General features: G+C 36.6%; 1 long non-coding RNA gene across 1 annotated transcript in view; it reads right to left on the bottom strand.

The window, feature by feature from the left end:
• The window catches only part of LOC119509359, a 167,408-nt gene extending 151,290 nt beyond the window's left edge, over window positions 1-16,118 (bottom strand). The window contains exon 1 of the long non-coding RNA XR_005211681.1: window positions 15,950-16,118. This is a non-coding gene — a long non-coding RNA (uncharacterized LOC119509359). The remainder of the gene's footprint in view (window positions 1-15,949) is intronic.
• Between the last annotated feature and the right edge of the window lie 427 nt (window positions 16,119-16,545).

Below are 16,545 nucleotides of genomic sequence, written 5' to 3'. Positions count from 1 at the left end.
AAAGTGAGTCTCTTGCAGTCAGCAAATAGTTGGGCCATGCCTTTTTATCTGTTCTGTCAATCTCTGTCTTTTGACTGGAGAGTTTAACCCATTTACATTTAAAGTCACTACTAATAATAACACAGGTCTCTCTTCTGCCACTCTGCTATTTAGCCTTTGTAGGTCTTTTACATTTTTTGTCCCTCACTTCTGTTTAAAACTATTGTTGTATTTATTTGCTTTCTTGTGTTGTACCATATTGAGTGCCTTCTCATTTATATCTGGATATACTTTTTATCTGTTTTCTTTGTGGTTACCATAGGGTTAAAATTTATCATCCTAAATATGTAATAGTAATATTTGGTTTGACAAATAGCATGCACATATAATTTCCCTTTACCCCACTCTCCCCTCACCATTTTTTGTACTTGCTACCATTTATATCTTTGTACACTGTATATCAAAAAAAAACTAGACTTATCATTAGTTTTTATGCATTTGCATTTCAGCACCTATAGGTAGTAGGAAGTGGAGTTATATACCAAACAATACAACATAATAACGCTGGCATTTATAATTACCCAAATGGTTACCTTTACCACAGGTCTTTATTTCTTTATGCTGCTTTGAACCACCTTCTAGCATCCCTTCATGTCAGTCTGAAGAAATTCTCTTTAGCATTGCTTGTAGGGCAGATCTAGTGGTGATACACTCCCTCAGCTTTTGTTTATCTGAAAATGTCTTAACATTTCCCTCATTTCTGAAATAGAGTCTTGCCAGATATAAAATTTTTGACTGAGAGTTGTTTTCCTTCAGCACTTTAAGTACTTGAACCCACTGCCTTCTTGCCTTTAAGGTTTTGTTGATGAGAAATTGGCACTCAATCTAATTGGGGTTCTCTTGTATGTAACACATTAATTTTCTCTTGCAGCTTTCAGAACTCTGTCTTTTGCAGTTGATGGTGTAAAAAATATATGACAGGTTATATTTTTCTCTATGTTTATCCCATTTGGTGTTCTCTGAGCTTCCTAGATGAGGATATTCACATCTTTCGCTAAGTTTGGGAAGTTCTCTGTCATTATTTTTTTGACTATTCCTTCTGCCTCTTTCTCTATTTCTTCTTCTTCTAGGACTCCCATAACACATATATTGGTGAACTTGATGATGTCCCATAGCTTTCTTAGGCTATTTTCACTTTTAATATTTCTTTTTTCTTTTGGCTCTTCAGCCTGACTCATATGAAGTGTCTTGTCTTCAAGGTCACTTATTCTTTCTTCTGCTAGCTCCACTCTGCTCTTGAAACCCTCCTGGGCAATTTTAATTTCATTTATTGTGGTCCTCAATTTCAGTAGTTCTGTTTGGTTCCTTTTTAAAATCTCTCTTTACCTATATTCTCATATTGTTCATTCATTGTTTTCCTTATATCCTGTAGTTCTTTCTCTGTACTTTCCTTTATCTTATGCATTTTTAAGAACATTTTTTAAAAGCTTTGTTCAGTATGTCCATATTCTTGTCTTCTTTGCTGGTATTTTCTGTATTTTTATCCTCTTCCTTTGGATAGGCCAACATTCCCTGGGTTTTTGTTTTTGTTTTTTTTGTCTTGTAATCTTTTGTTGTACACTGTAAAACTTTTTTTTATTTTAACTCTGCTTCCCAGGGTACAAACCTCCTCTTCCAGGTATCTGAAGCTGGCAGGTGTTTGTCCCAGACTGCCTACCTCTATAGTTTTTTATACTCCTTTCATTTTCTCACACTGCTTTTGCCTGGAGGGCAAATCCTGGGAAGTGGTTCACCCCAGGGAGGACTTTACCAATTCAGTCCTTCCTTGCCAAAACAGGGCCAGGGACCCATGAAGGGGACAAAGACCAGCTCCAAAGTGCCCTGTGGAGGGGGTCAAGAAGGGTACCAATAATTTCTCTGATGGCTCCTGAAAGTTCAGCTGTCCTGGCCTGCCCAGCAAATGCAGCTTCTTCAACTTTTCCCCACAGCCCTGAGGAAGCCCTGCATCTTTAAATCTCCACCACCTCCATCCTTTCCAGGGAGGGTTGAAACAATGACAGACATCTTTGTTCAGGGGAGGATGAAATGATAGTTGCCCTCAGAGCTGGGACTCAGCAATCCGAATTCATTAATCAAAAGCTGTGATCAGTGATTGGCCATGCACACACCCTGTTCTTGGGGAAGAGGACTTTTATGCCCCTTTCTCTCCACAGCAGCCTGCCAGGGACTGGACCCTGTGGTGGCCTGCTTCAAGAGTGGGGGATGGGCACCAGTAGCCACCAGCAGAGAGAGCAATATGCAGTTTTTAATGTTATTTATTAACCTCTTCCTTCTGCTTTCCCTGGATGCTATACAGAATTTTTCTGACTTCTGGAGCTTCAAAACAGTTGTTTCAGACAGTTCCTGCCTGTTTAATAGTTGTTTGGGTAGAAGTATGGAGTCCTGGATGTCCCTACTCCACCATCTTCCATGGAAGTCCTCTGACTCAGATCAATCTAACCCAGTTTCATCATCCATTATTTCAGGGTCCCATTCCTTCCCTGATAGGGCCCTGAATTTAGCATAAAAGACCTGTGTCAAGACTGTGTGAGAAATCCTTTTGTAATTCAGCTACCTTTGAAATCCTAAGCCTGGTGGTCAGTGCAGCCTTCCCTCAGATGCAGTACTTGAGGGTCTTTTTAAATGCTTTTATGGAAGACTTTTTGCTTTCACATGTCCTAAATTGATAGGTAGCTAAATGATCCTGTCATCTCTTTCTTCAAGGGTTTTCAAGCAGTGAACAAAAGTCATCCAACTGCTCATCCTTACAATTGCTACTACCTAATACCAGGTGAGTTGTAGCACTGCTCTGTCTCATGGTTGATTATTCATCTGTAATTAATCCTGACTCACCACTCGAGTTTAAGTAATTGTGATACTACTACATGCTGGATAGAGGAGTTGTCACTATCTCACTTCCCAACATAAATGGGGTCCTTGTAGCCATCTGAATGGTATTGATAAAATTTCAGAATATTACCTTAAGGATATGATTTCTAGATACACATGGAAACAACTGTCTTAGTTTTCATTCTCCCAATAGCAGATCCCAAGGCACAGGGTTATATTAAGTTTGGGGGAGAGGGAGAATGAGACAGGAAAGTAGGAAATCAGTATAATGGGTGTGTTATTAAGGTCACAGCTTTGACCACAGAGTTCTAATCCACCAGAAATTCTTAAAAAAAATACAAAATGCATCCAGTAATGTTTCATCCAAAGGATGCAAGGCTGGAACATCCATTGGACCACACTGATGATGAGAAATGCACTTGTATTGTGTTAATGATTGAATCTTTGGAGGTAGTTTATTATAACATTTAGTACACACTGTTTAACATATCCAGACTACATGTACAAGGTTCTGAGTCATGTGAGTTTCAAAGAGACTACTTTAATCTGTTGTTATAACTTCCTGATAGAGTGATCATTTTATCAAAATAAAATGTAACTCTTTATCTCTAGTAGTATTTTGTTGTTTTAAAGACTATTATGTCTAAAGTTAGTATAACCATTCCAGTCTCTTATGGTTTGCATGATATATGATACATCTTTTGGCCATCCTTTTCCCTTCAGCCTTCTGGATCTTTGAATATAAAGTGTTTCTCCAGTAGAAAGCATATAATTGTGTTTTTTAATCCAGTCTGATAACGTCTGTCTTTTGATTGGATTGTTTAATTCATTAACATTTAGTATTGTTATTTATATAGTTGGATTTATATCTTCCATGTTTTTATATGTCTCATATCTTTTTGTTCCTTTATTCCAGCTTTACTGCTTTCTTTTGTATTAATGAATAGTTTAACTTACAACACTTTATTTCCTTTCATGATTTTTTCACTATATTTTTAGTCACTCCATACATCTAAATTTATAAGAATCAACTTCAGATTTATAGTAATTCCCATGAGATATAGAAACTGTAGCCCTAAATAGCTATATTCCCTTTTCTCCCCTTTTGTGCTAACATTGTTATACATATGACATCTATATATGCTACAAATTCAACATGTATTGTAATTAGTACTTTATATAATAGTTCCATGTCTATTAAAGAAGCTGAGCAAAAAGGCAAAGAAATATATATATATACATAGAGAGAGAGAGAGAGAGAGAGAAAGTTAGTGATATTTACCATCTTATTTACCATTTCTGTTTCTCTTCATTTGTTACTGTGGGTTAAACTTATCGTCTGGGTTATCACCTTGCCTCAATACACCTCCACTTCCATCCATTCCCCTTCTGCTAAGATTGTCAAATATATTACATTTCTAAATGTTATAGGCCCAACAATACAATTATATACATATTATTTTACATGATTGCTTTTTTAGACCAGTTAAGAGAAAAAGGAATAAAAATATGTGTTTATACTGTTTTTTATAATTACATAATTACCTTTACTGGTGCTGTCTGCGTTTTCATATGGATTTGAATATCCATCTGTGTTTAGTTGCTCTCAGCTTGAAAAAATTACTTCTGTATTTTTTGCAAGACAGGTCTGGCCACCATGAATTCTCTATTTTTGTTTATCTGAAAATGTTTTTATTTCACCTTCATTTTTTTTTGTTGTTTATTTTTTATTATTTTCACCATTATTCTTGAAAGATAGTTTTGATGGCTGCAACATTCTTGGTTAACAGTTTTGGTTTTTTCTTTCATCACTTTGAATATATAACCTATGCCATCTTGACTGCATTGTTCCTGATTATAAATCAGCTATTAATCTCATATGAGTTCCCTTATAACTGAAGACTTTATTTTTTCTTGCTGCTTTCAAAATTTTTCTTTATCTTTGTCTTTCAGCCTTTTTACTGTGATGTATCTGGGTGTGAGTCTCTTTGAGTTTATCCTACTTGAGTTTCATTGAGCTTCTTAGATGTATAGATTTGTGTCTTTCATCAAATTTGGGTAGCTTTTCACCCATTATTTCTTCAGATATTCTTTCTGTCCCTATCTCTCTCTCTTCTCCTTCTGGTATTCCCATTGTGTGGATGTTGATCCACTTAGAGATGTGCCACATTTCTTTGAGGCTCTGTTCATTTCTCTTCATTCTAGTTTTTCTCTGTTCATCAAATTACATAATTTCTATGTTCTATCTTCAAAATTGCCGACTCTTTCTTCTCCTGGGCCACTCTAATGAATTTTTTATTTCAATTATTATTCTTTTCAGTTTCAGAATTTATCCATGACTCTTTTTAATAATTTCTATCTCTTAATTTTTGTTCTCCATTTGATGAGACATTGTCTTCATACTTTATTTACACTTCTTAAAGTATAGTTTACTTCCATTCTTTGAGCATATTTTTAATGGTTACCTCAGAATCTTCCTTTATTAAATCTGGCATCTAATTCCTTTTACCAGCAGTTTCTGTTGCCTGTCTATTTTTCCCTATTTATGGGCCACATGTTCTGTTTTTGTGCATGCTTAATAATTTTTTGCTGACAACTGGATATTTTAGGAAATACATTGTAGCAATTAAGGATAATGATTCCTCTCATTCCTCTCCTGAGCTTGTTTCTGTTGTTGTTTCTTGTTTAGTTTTTGTGACTTGAATAGACTATTTTATGAAATCTGTTTCTTCCACAGAATGAAGTCTGGTGTCACTCTTTGGAGGGTGCAGCCTTTAGCAATGGCACAGACATAGTGACTCTGGGGTAACAATGATTTTAACAGGGCTCTCTTTGACTGTCTCTTTTGAAAACTCTTCATTAAACTGTCTGCTTCATGTAGTGATGAGTTTCACTTATTATGGGCTGATTGCTCTATTGTTTTTGATAATGCCCTGGGGCATAACTTGCTGAGTCTGATCCAATTAAATTTGGGCAGAGGTCATTTTTGAAGTCAGGCTTTGAGGTTTATTCTGATCCCTGGAGGGCTCTTCATAGCTGTCTCCTTCCCTGGTTATCTCTGATAAACTAGTTGGATTATGGTTTAGCTTGTTGTTCTTAATTAAGAAGAGCTACTGTTTTTGAGAATGCCCTTAAGCTTGAACTTCTCAACATTCTGATTTAAATAATATTAGTTCCTTTGTATGGAGCTTTGTAGCTCTCCTTTCTTTTAGACTGCTTCTCCCCTTAGACAAATACTCTGATCACAGGGTGTGGCAGTAGACTCTGGTCTTCTCTGCTTGCTTCTCTTAGCATGGAACCTCTGACCTACAAGCAAATTGCGGAAAGGGTGGTTGGAGCTCCAATATCCTTGATCTGCTGTGCCTGGGGAGAGCTTCTATCCCATGGGTAGGGACTGGATGGAAGAAGAGAGTCCCGACCTCCCGGCTGCACTTACCAGGAATACAGTCTCTTAAATTTAGAGTTGGAGGGGATGAGAATTGCTAGAGGTCCACCCCTCCTGGTAAGATACAATAGGCCTTGACTGATAGCCAAGGGGAGAGGGTGCCCCATCTTTTTTTGCCTCAGCCATGAAGAGTGGAGCATTCTTCAAGTTGAGATGGGGAGAAGCGAAAAAGGAGCAAGTATGTCAATGATAAAATGCCACAGATTCTCACTATTCTTACTGAGTTCTAATAGTTTTTTCGGATAAATATATTTCATTTGCTAAATGCCCCTGGGACAACTTCTAGAGATTTTAAATAGTTGCTGTTTTATATTTTTTGGTGGTTTTGCTCTTTTCCAGAGCTCCTCACACTGTCATTTTGAAGTAGAGCTCACCAATAACTTTAACTTTTCTGAAATATCTTAAGAAAACCTGTGACCAGTCCAGAGAAATGTGTAGTAACCTTGCACCAGAAAAAATTCCCAGTTGACTGTGTAGAATTTAACAGTACTTTTAGCACTTCGTTAATGTGCATTATCCTTATAGATAGTTGATGACAAAGCCTTATTAAGTGCTACTGCTGGTGCCCTCTAAAAACCAAACTCTAAGACAAGTATCACTGAGTCCTCAAGTGGGAATTCCTCTCACTTTGTACACACAAAACCCTAATAAAAAACATGGGAATCTACTCATCATGGCCTCCTTCATCAGTTTCTCAAATACTTAAAAATATATATTTTTGCCTTCCTCCCACTAGAGATTCAACTTTTTCCTAATGCAAGGGTTGGCAAACTATGGCCCATGGGCCAAATCTACGACCTGTTTATGTACAGTCAACAGCTAAGCCTGATTTTTACAGGTAAATACTTATAATCAATTCAATGAAAGAGAATGCTAACTCTGAACCCTAATTAAGTGAAATATCATTTCCTGAAAAAAATTATCCTCATTTTGAATTTTATCAATAAAAATTTTGTGGAAATTTGTTTTCAATATTATAAGACATGACATGACATAACATAACAAAATAAACATATTATCCTCAACATGACCTGTTAGCCACAAAGTCTAACATATTTACTATCTTGCCCATTAAAGAAAACATTTTTCAACTTCTGTCTCAAAAGATGCCCCAAAGAATATTAGTTTGAAGAACGGTAAAGAGTACAAAAGGCATGAAAACTGGCATACTCATGTACAGGATATGGTATCCTGGATCTAGGGAGAAAGACTAAGAGCTAGTAACAAAGCTGCCAGTCCCAATAGCACAGCCACAGATTTGCAGCAGATGTGGTCAATTTACTCCTTTCCTACCAGATGGAGACTATAAAGTCGGAAGCAAGGTAACCTTCTTTGTACCAGTTCTTGACATTGTCAACACATAAAGTCCAAGAAATTGCAGGCACCTTGCTTTCTTCAGGGCAAAGCACTTTCAATGAATTTTTATTAGCCTAATTCTCACCCATATGTGTTGCTAACACACAGTGCAATGGTTTTTATGCTCCAACCACCTGCACAGTAGCATGGTATATTTAGATCAGAAGCAACAGGACAGGGTAAAAACTTAGCAAGAGAAGGAATAGGAACTTGAGACCTTATCTTGCCACTTAACAGATGAGTGACTTAATCTATCAAGTGCTTAATCTATCAAGTCAGTGTACTTCTCTATAAAATAGAAATTATAGTGCATAGTTACTTCTGAGGCTGATAATCAAAATATTTAATGACCAGTATAGCACAGCCACTGATTAGTAAAAAAGTATGTTTGTTGGTCATGAAGAGAGGGTGAGGCTGTACAATCCATGTTCATTCCATGTGAACACTAAATGACACATTGTATGTCATGTCATGTGCTCAGTACAATTCCTAAATATATTAAGTGCTTCATAATTTTTGGTATCATTATAGTGATGCGATTCTCTCTCTTCTTCCTTAAAAATGATTTCCTACTTTATCTGTTAATATGTACTGTATTTCCCGTATAGTGATGTGTTTCTGAAGTCAGGTCTTCCACTTCTTTATATTTGGGTAATTTTACACAAGAAAGAAATGGCGCTCGTTGAAATAAACATCTGAAAAGTGACCCTCAAGACTGGCATGACTGGAAAATATTAATTTTTTATTTAGAATGATAAGAACCACAACTGGCAGTGAGATTATTGCTAAAAGCAAATTAAGATAAAGCTTCCTAGGTTTTACAAAATAGCTAGTTTATAAGAAAGGGTTGTGGTTAATTTAACAGGCTTTACCTGTGCTCAGATCATGTAGAGAAAACCCTCAGGCAGGAAGTCTTCTATTATTTCTCCCTGATTTTGATCAGTCTATGTTAAGAATTTTCTCCATTGAAATGATGATCTGGAACATTTCTTAGCATCAGTGACTAAAGAAAGCAAACAAGATCAGCAAAGTCCTACATCCTCATTAAGTCCACGAAGATATATAACAGGAATGATGATTTATTGACTATATATGCAACATGCCAGGCACTGTTCTAACTGCTTTACACCTTTTAACTCACATAATCCTTATCATAGCTCTATCAGATACTAGTATATTTACATCTCTTAATCACCACTTCACATTCTCTTGGTCTCTCCTATCCTATATTTTAGCTCACTATAGCAACCAGCTCTGCATGGGTTCTTACCAGCTTCATGTTGTGCAACTTAACAGCACCAGGTCAAAAGGCCACCCACTCTATGTATTTTTTATTTTCGACCCCAGACTTCTCTTTTGATGCCACCAAGGCAATATGCTCAGTACCTACAAATGAGTCCTTGAGACAAATATTTATTCACTGAGGATCAGAAGCTGATGGATGAACGTTTCCTCCTTTCTCTTCCAAGATGGACAGTCTTGAAAAGCTTTTCATATGGCTTCTTAGGATTAAGTAACCAGTAGCTTGTAGCAATGGTCGATTCAATAACGTATATTTGTATCAACTCTCCTTTCTTCTTTACTTCTCTCTCCCTTATTCCTCCTCCCTAGGATCATACTCCCAAAAAATTTATGCACACATCTCACTAATAAGTCTTTGTCTCAAGATCAGCTTTCCAGGGAACCTTAGTTTACTAACTTACCAAAAGTGGCCTAGAAAGCAGACCTTCAAGATAGAATTTTGGAGTTTGATCATTCCCCATTCAGATGGCAATCAGGTCCCTAATCCTTCTGGTCATTTGGGGTGGGAGTTGCCATTGAAATTCAGTAGAATCGTAATTACTAAGACTTTTACCTGTGGTTGTTTTGGATGAACTGCAGGTAGAATGTGAGGCATCGGGTTATATTGCGGCTATGGCACATTAATGGTATATGCAGCCAAAGATAATTATGACTCTAGAACAGGCTGGTTTTGTTAACTGTTTTGGAAGTCTTGAAAAAAAGAAAATAGTAGGATTATAGTAGCCAACTTCACCTCAAGGCATGCTATGAAAGCCATGAGTTCTCTATTGCAGCCTGAAAAAGACTCCAATCTCCTGCAGCTGCAGGTCATATTGTGCTGAAAATAAGGCTGCTGATCTAATTGTAAGGGTGGCAGAGCTTCAAAGGAGATTAAATGCAAGCCTCAACAGATCTCCTATGTCAAAGTCAGGCACTTAGTAGAAAAGAAGTACAACCCTATGGCCTGAGAGAGGGACATTTAATGAATAAATCTGATCATTTTTTAAAATCAGGTTTATTGAAATATAATTTACATAAAATAAAATTCATTCATTTTCAGTGTACAATTCAATGAGTTTTGACAAACTCATGCAACTGCCACCACACTCAAGATACAGAATATTTTCATCAGCCTGAAAAAGTTCCCTCATGTCCTTTGCAGTCAATTCACTCCCCCTGCACTCAGCCTCGATAAGATAACCACTAAATTTTTTTCTGTCTCTATGGTTTTCCCTTTCCAGAATGGCATATAAATGGAAATATACAGTATATAGATCTTTCGTGTCTGTACAACATAATACTTTCCAGAGTCATCCTTTTGTTGCAAGTATTAATAGTGTGGTCCTTTTTATTGCTGGATAGCGTTCCATTGTGTATATCACAATTTGATTATGCATGCACCTAAATCTGAGAATCCTGAACCTTCAGATTTGCCTGAACCATCCATACCAGCAAGAGCAGCCCCTTCCCTCTTGCCAGAGAACAGTTTCCTCTTGCCTGGAGACTCTGCCAGGTTAATTGACCACAGTGGATAAACAGGGCATTAAAGTTCCTCCTTTAGGAGGAATAGTGAATACAAAATCTGAGTGTGTTGGGCAAAATAATGCACCCGCCCCCCAAGTATCCATGCCCTAATCCCCAAAACCTATGGCTATGTACCTTACATGCCAAAAGAGAAAATGCAGATGTGATTAAGATTAGGATCTTAAAATGAGGAGACTACCCAGCATCTGGTTGGCCCAGTCTAATCATGTGTCCTTAAAAGTGGAAAAGGAAAGAAGAGTGGATCACAGAGAATGTGATCTGAAAAAGATTCAACTTAACATTTTTGGCTTTGAAGACAGAGGAAGTAGATTACAAGCCAAGAGACGTGACAGCTCTCAGAATTTGGGAATGGTTCTCATTTTACAGCCAGCAAGAAAATGGGGACCCTGGGTCTACAACTGTAAGGTACTGAATCCTACCAACAACCAAATGAGCAGGAAATGGATTCTCCCCTAGAGCCTCCAGAAAGGAACACGGCCTTCCGACAATTAGGTTTAGTCCAAGGAGACCAGCACTGGACTTCCTACCTACAGAATTGTAAGATAATAAATTTGTGTTGTTTTAAGTCACCAAATTTGTTGTTATTTGCTCCAGCAACAATAGAAAACTAACATACTGGGTCATAGGGACTTAAAGGAATTGGCAAAACAGGACATAGGAATGTGTCTTGAGGGTGTTAAGATGGACCAGAGAAAATAAGGCTGGATATTGGGAATGTACTGACATTGGGGAAATCACACATGATTTGGGAGTCACTATTCTGGCAGAGGCACCTGAAGCCTATCCCAATACTCTCCCAGGACCATTCCTTGGAGTTTGTGTGTGTGTGTGTGTGTGTGTGTGTGTGTGTGTGTTTAATTAATTCATTTATGTTTATTTATTTTGGACATTTGACAGGGTGATGACCAACAGTAGCTGAAATAGAGAAGCCATGAATTATATATATATATTTATATATATATATAAAATTCATATTTTTCTTCTTCTATTACTTATATTTCTAATAGTTTTAACTGAAAACATCATATACATATTTCTTCTTCTAAAGAAAAAGCCTAAAAGCCTAAATGTCTATGGCGGATGGCAATATTTATTTTTATGAATCACTACTCTTTCTGTGTCTATTTTTCACCTTGAATTCTATTTTGTCATGTATATCATCATTCCTTTTTTTGTTAACATTTTCACAAAGTATCCATCACTTTATCTTATACTTTTTTTTACATTTTTTTCTTTTGGATATGTTCTTGTAAATAGAGTATAACTGAATAATAGATTTGTTTACCTAATGCAAGAATCTTGGATTTACTAATTTTACCTTCCCCTTTGTCATAATTTTATGCTACTCAACTAATCTATTAAGTTTTTATTTTATTGCTTATATTTTTAATCCTGAAGACTGATTATTTCTTTTATAAGAAGCCATTTTTGTTTGTTTTTTAAGGATGGGTTACTCTGTCAAATATTTATGACTATCATTTATACTTATTTTTATGTTTCCTACCATTTTTTGCACTAAATCTGTTTCATGAGAAGATAATGCTTCTGGTCATTAAGTTTACTGCTTCATTTTATGTCCTAGCATTCCTCAAATGTTGGAAATTTTTATTTATCAGGAATTGAATGTTTATTATGTACACTATCATAACTAGGGTGTATTTCCTTGACCAAGGTCATAATTTCTATTAGGCAGGGGTGCAGATTCTGATTGCAGGAGTCCTACCTCCAAGAACTGTGCAGAGAATGAGACGATGGTATGTGACACAGGGCATATATAGCTTATCTTCAAGTCCCATGACCCTTATGTGAGCTATATTTTCCATTTGTTACTTACATTTTTGAGGCCACAGCTCCATCCCATTCTATGTAGCTGTTTCAGTCTTTCTGCTGACCAGCTTATTCTGACACATAAAATAATATGGCTGCCAACAATTCCTGAATTTTTATTTCCTCTACTCTAGAGAACAGTTAGAATCAACTGGAATCTCTCATTTCCAAATTCCTTAGAAAGGTTTTGATTTGGGGAAGGTACCCACTCCTGTGCCCATAATTTGCAGCCAGGGAGTTAGGCTGTACTAATATGACTACTCCCAGAGTAACCATATAGATGGAGGAGTATAGAGAGAGAGTGGGATGGAGAGTTGCTAGAGGAATTCCTTAAAAATTGGGAGGGCAGTGGCCAGAGAAACAAAATATCTAGCACTTTAAGTGGAACAAACATTTAGTGATTACATGAAAAGAGGGAAAGTAGGTTTAAAATGAACAAATTAGCGACACAGTTACATGAACTAAAAGGAACAATGCCAAGTGAGATTTTGCATGGTCCCATGAACTGCATAAATGCAAACCTTAGAATGAACTACAATCTAATATGTACATGATTTTTGCAGCTCCAAAAGCATTAAATGATCCCTGCTTTCCATCTGGACTATGTAGTATTTATATGTTTATTTTTATATAGTTCACCCTCAACCTACTTCAAAAAGGTTTTGTGTTGGCTTAACATGAAAGACAAGCAAATAAATAGATTATTTAAATAACAGTAGAAACAGAAAACACCATAGACTCTAAAGGAAAATAAACTAATCAGAAACTAGGCTATAATTATCATGACTGAGCATTAAATCTGGCTCTGGGCTTCTTGGCACCCAAGGCAGAAGGTACTCAGGATCCTAAAAATGAAGATGATAGTTCAAGAGAAATACAATTTCTACTGGTAAGGAATTTATCACATCTTTATTCAAAAGATAATAAAATCTATAGAAGGACAATCTTGAAATAGATGCAAAGCATTCTTTATAGGGTTATTTTCCTGTATACCAGAAGTAACAATAGAGACCCAATCACTGAGGCCTTATTTAGAGAAGTCATGTCTTTAGAAGGCTGAGATATTCAGGGTTTTTTATATATAAACTTTTAGTCTTGAGTGCCAGACTTGCCTCCTGCACATAGTGAATTTCCACTTACCTTTTTCTATTTATTGTGGGTGTAGCCTCCTTAAGGAAGCTTGCCCTAATAACCTTTTTGACCTCTATGCTATGATAGGTGCCTTCTACATGATGCTATGACACCACCACTTAACTATCTGAAAACACGTGCTCTTATATAATATTGTATCCTAGTTTTCCTGACACTAGTTTCAATGTTTGCTGAGGTCAAGGACTATATTTTATCCATGTTTAACTCCTAAATGCCTGGTAAAGTGACTGTGTTGTGGAAGGCATTCAACATTTGTTAAATACATGAATGAAGATAAGTATTAATGTTTAGTTAACTTCATAGAAGCATATTGCTCATATTCCCTATAGCAGTAGGTAAGGAGCTTATCTCTGTATCTAGCTTCTTCTAATTCCAATGCCTTCAGTCATGATTTTCCTACAATCCTAAGATCAGACTACATTTCTTGAGTTGCTAACTTTGAGAAAAGCTAAATGTTTTGGAAGAAAAAATTTTTTTTAATGACAGAGGGTCACGTCAGCTCTGAGGAGTCCTCAGATCAATATTTCCCACACAAAATAATTTTAGATTTATCCTTAATAGCGAATGTTTATTGAGTGTTACTATCTGTCATTCCCTAGTTGGGATCCGAGTTCCATGCCTTGAAAGATCATTTGCATTTTGATGATTCACAAATTTATATCTCCAGGCCCAAACCAGTCCCCATAAGCTTATATAGTCTCTATCCTATGCTGGCAACTCACTACAACTTGAATATCTCATTAATATTTCAAATTTAATATGCACAAAACAGAAGCCTAGATTTACATAATCCAAAACTGTTCCTCTCCCAGTCTTCCTCATTTCAGTGAATGCACCCTCCACTTACCCACTTGCTCACACCCAACAAACTTGGAGTCATGCCTCCTCTCCTTACACACTTCATATGCATTTCATTAGAAAAATTCTGAGGGCTGTGCTTTCCAAATATGCCTCAAATCTGACCACTTCTTACCATTTACAGAGTTACCATTCTAACTCAAACTGCCATCATTTCTTGTCTGTATTACTAAAACAACCACCTATCTATTCTCTTTGACTCATTCTGGCTCATTGAATAGCAGAGATATATTTTTAAAAATGAGATTAGATAATGTCATTCACTTGCTCAGTGCCCTTCAATCACTTCCCACACACTGAGTAAAATCCACCTTCTATTTTTCAGTATCCTCATTCCTAATGAGCAGAGAAGAGCATTTCAAATTCAATCATACTCACTGTCACCAGGTTCTGTGTTTGAGGGAGCCCTGATTTTGTGACTGCAACTAGTCTTTACCTGTTCAAAAAGAACATAAAACTGGGACCCCATCCTCATATACCCTTTGGGCAAATGAGATCTGCAAATAGAGAGCTAAACCTAACCCCTCACCTCCAATTTTCTTATTACTTTCATCCACATATACCCATGGTGGATCTCCATCCTGAGATCTGGTAGAGAAAGCATGAGGCAGGAGTTTTAAACCAGGGTTTCCTCTCCAACGTTTTACTACAAGTCAAATGAGCTCATGTAAGTCATCTAACAACCCAGTTCAATGGAGAGAGAATGGGCTTTGGTGTAGGCCTGTACTTGACCCTTGATGTTGCACTTACAAGCTGTGATTTGGGGGGAAATTACTGAACCATTCTAAGTCTCAGTTTATTTATCCATAAAATGCTAACAACAAATCTACCTCCCAGAACTTAATTTACAGGAGCTATTACTTGTATTATTTTTGCATTCTTGTTTTTGTGGTTCTCATTGTCAGTCATTCAACAAATAGTTATCTTCCCCTTCCTTTCCTACTTTGAACCTTCAGTTCTTTCATCTGTCTATAAAGGAAATAATAACTAACTTAAAAATCTCTTAGATTTGATTTAAAAAGAGAAAGAGAGCTCTTCAATTTGAGGGAGTTTTGAAAAATTGAAAGTGCCATAAATGAAATATAGCATAGTGCTTCATAGTTTATTCTAGTCTTTCTCATGCAATAACTCGCTCCATTTTTATAATAAGCTAGCAAGTTAGATTGGACAGAGATTATTTTTCCTGTTTAACAAATGATAAAACTGAGATTCAAAGTAGATATGTCTTGCCCAAAGTCAACAAACTAGAAAACGACAAAGCTAAAATAGAAGTCCATATCTACCTACAAATGTGATGTTAATTATTTTTAGGGATTCAAAAATATAGCAGGAGTATTAAGTTACCTCCTGAGCCACATAGTTGCCAATATTTACAGACATGGGTAAAACTTTTACCATGGGATGTTTTCAAATAAACTTTTTTAAAAAGCATAATTAACAATTAATATACAATTAAAATCAATTAACAATTTACATATAATAAACTAAGCATACTTAAAAGTATATAATTTGGTAAATGGTAAATTTTGACACACATTTTTGTCTTAGTTTCACCTGAGCAGCTTTCAAAAATACCACAAAAGGGCTGGTTTAAATAATAGGGATTTACTGGCTTACCATTTCAGAGGCTTGGGTCTCCTGAGGTCAGTAGCTTTCTGGCAGCCTGGCAATCTTTGGGGTCCCCTGGCTTTCCTATCACTTGGTGATGTCCTCTCCTTTCTCTTCCGGCTTCCCGCTGACTTCCAGCTTCTAGCTCCTCCCCTTCGCTTTCTCTGACTATGTCTGAGTTTCTTCCACCTATAAAAGACTCCAGTAATCAGATCAAGGCCCACCTTCATTCAGTTGGGACACACCCTAACTAAAACAACATCTTCAAGAGATCCCATTTACAATGGGCTCACACCCACAAGAATGCAGACTAAGACAAAGAAGAACATGTGTTTGCGGGGGGGGGGGGGGTGTACATTATTCAATCTACCGTATCTGTGAAACCAACACCACAATAATGATAATGAACACATTCATTGTTCCCTAAGAGTTTCATAATGCCCCTATGTATTCCCTCCCTCCTCTACCCCCAAGGCAACCACTGATCTGCTTTCTGTGTCTGTAGATTAGTTTGAACTCTATAGAATTTTATTTAAATGAAAATATACATAGTGTACTCTTTTTTGTCAGGCTTCCTTCACTCAGCACAATTACTTAGGACTCAC

Source organism: Choloepus didactylus, chromosome 14 (genome assembly GCF_015220235.1).
Source record: "Choloepus didactylus isolate mChoDid1 chromosome 14, mChoDid1.pri, whole genome shotgun sequence".
NCBI classification, from domain to species: Eukaryota; Metazoa; Chordata; class Mammalia; order Pilosa; family Megalonychidae; genus Choloepus; species Choloepus didactylus.
This window is presented reverse-complemented; position numbering and strand designations above follow the sequence as displayed.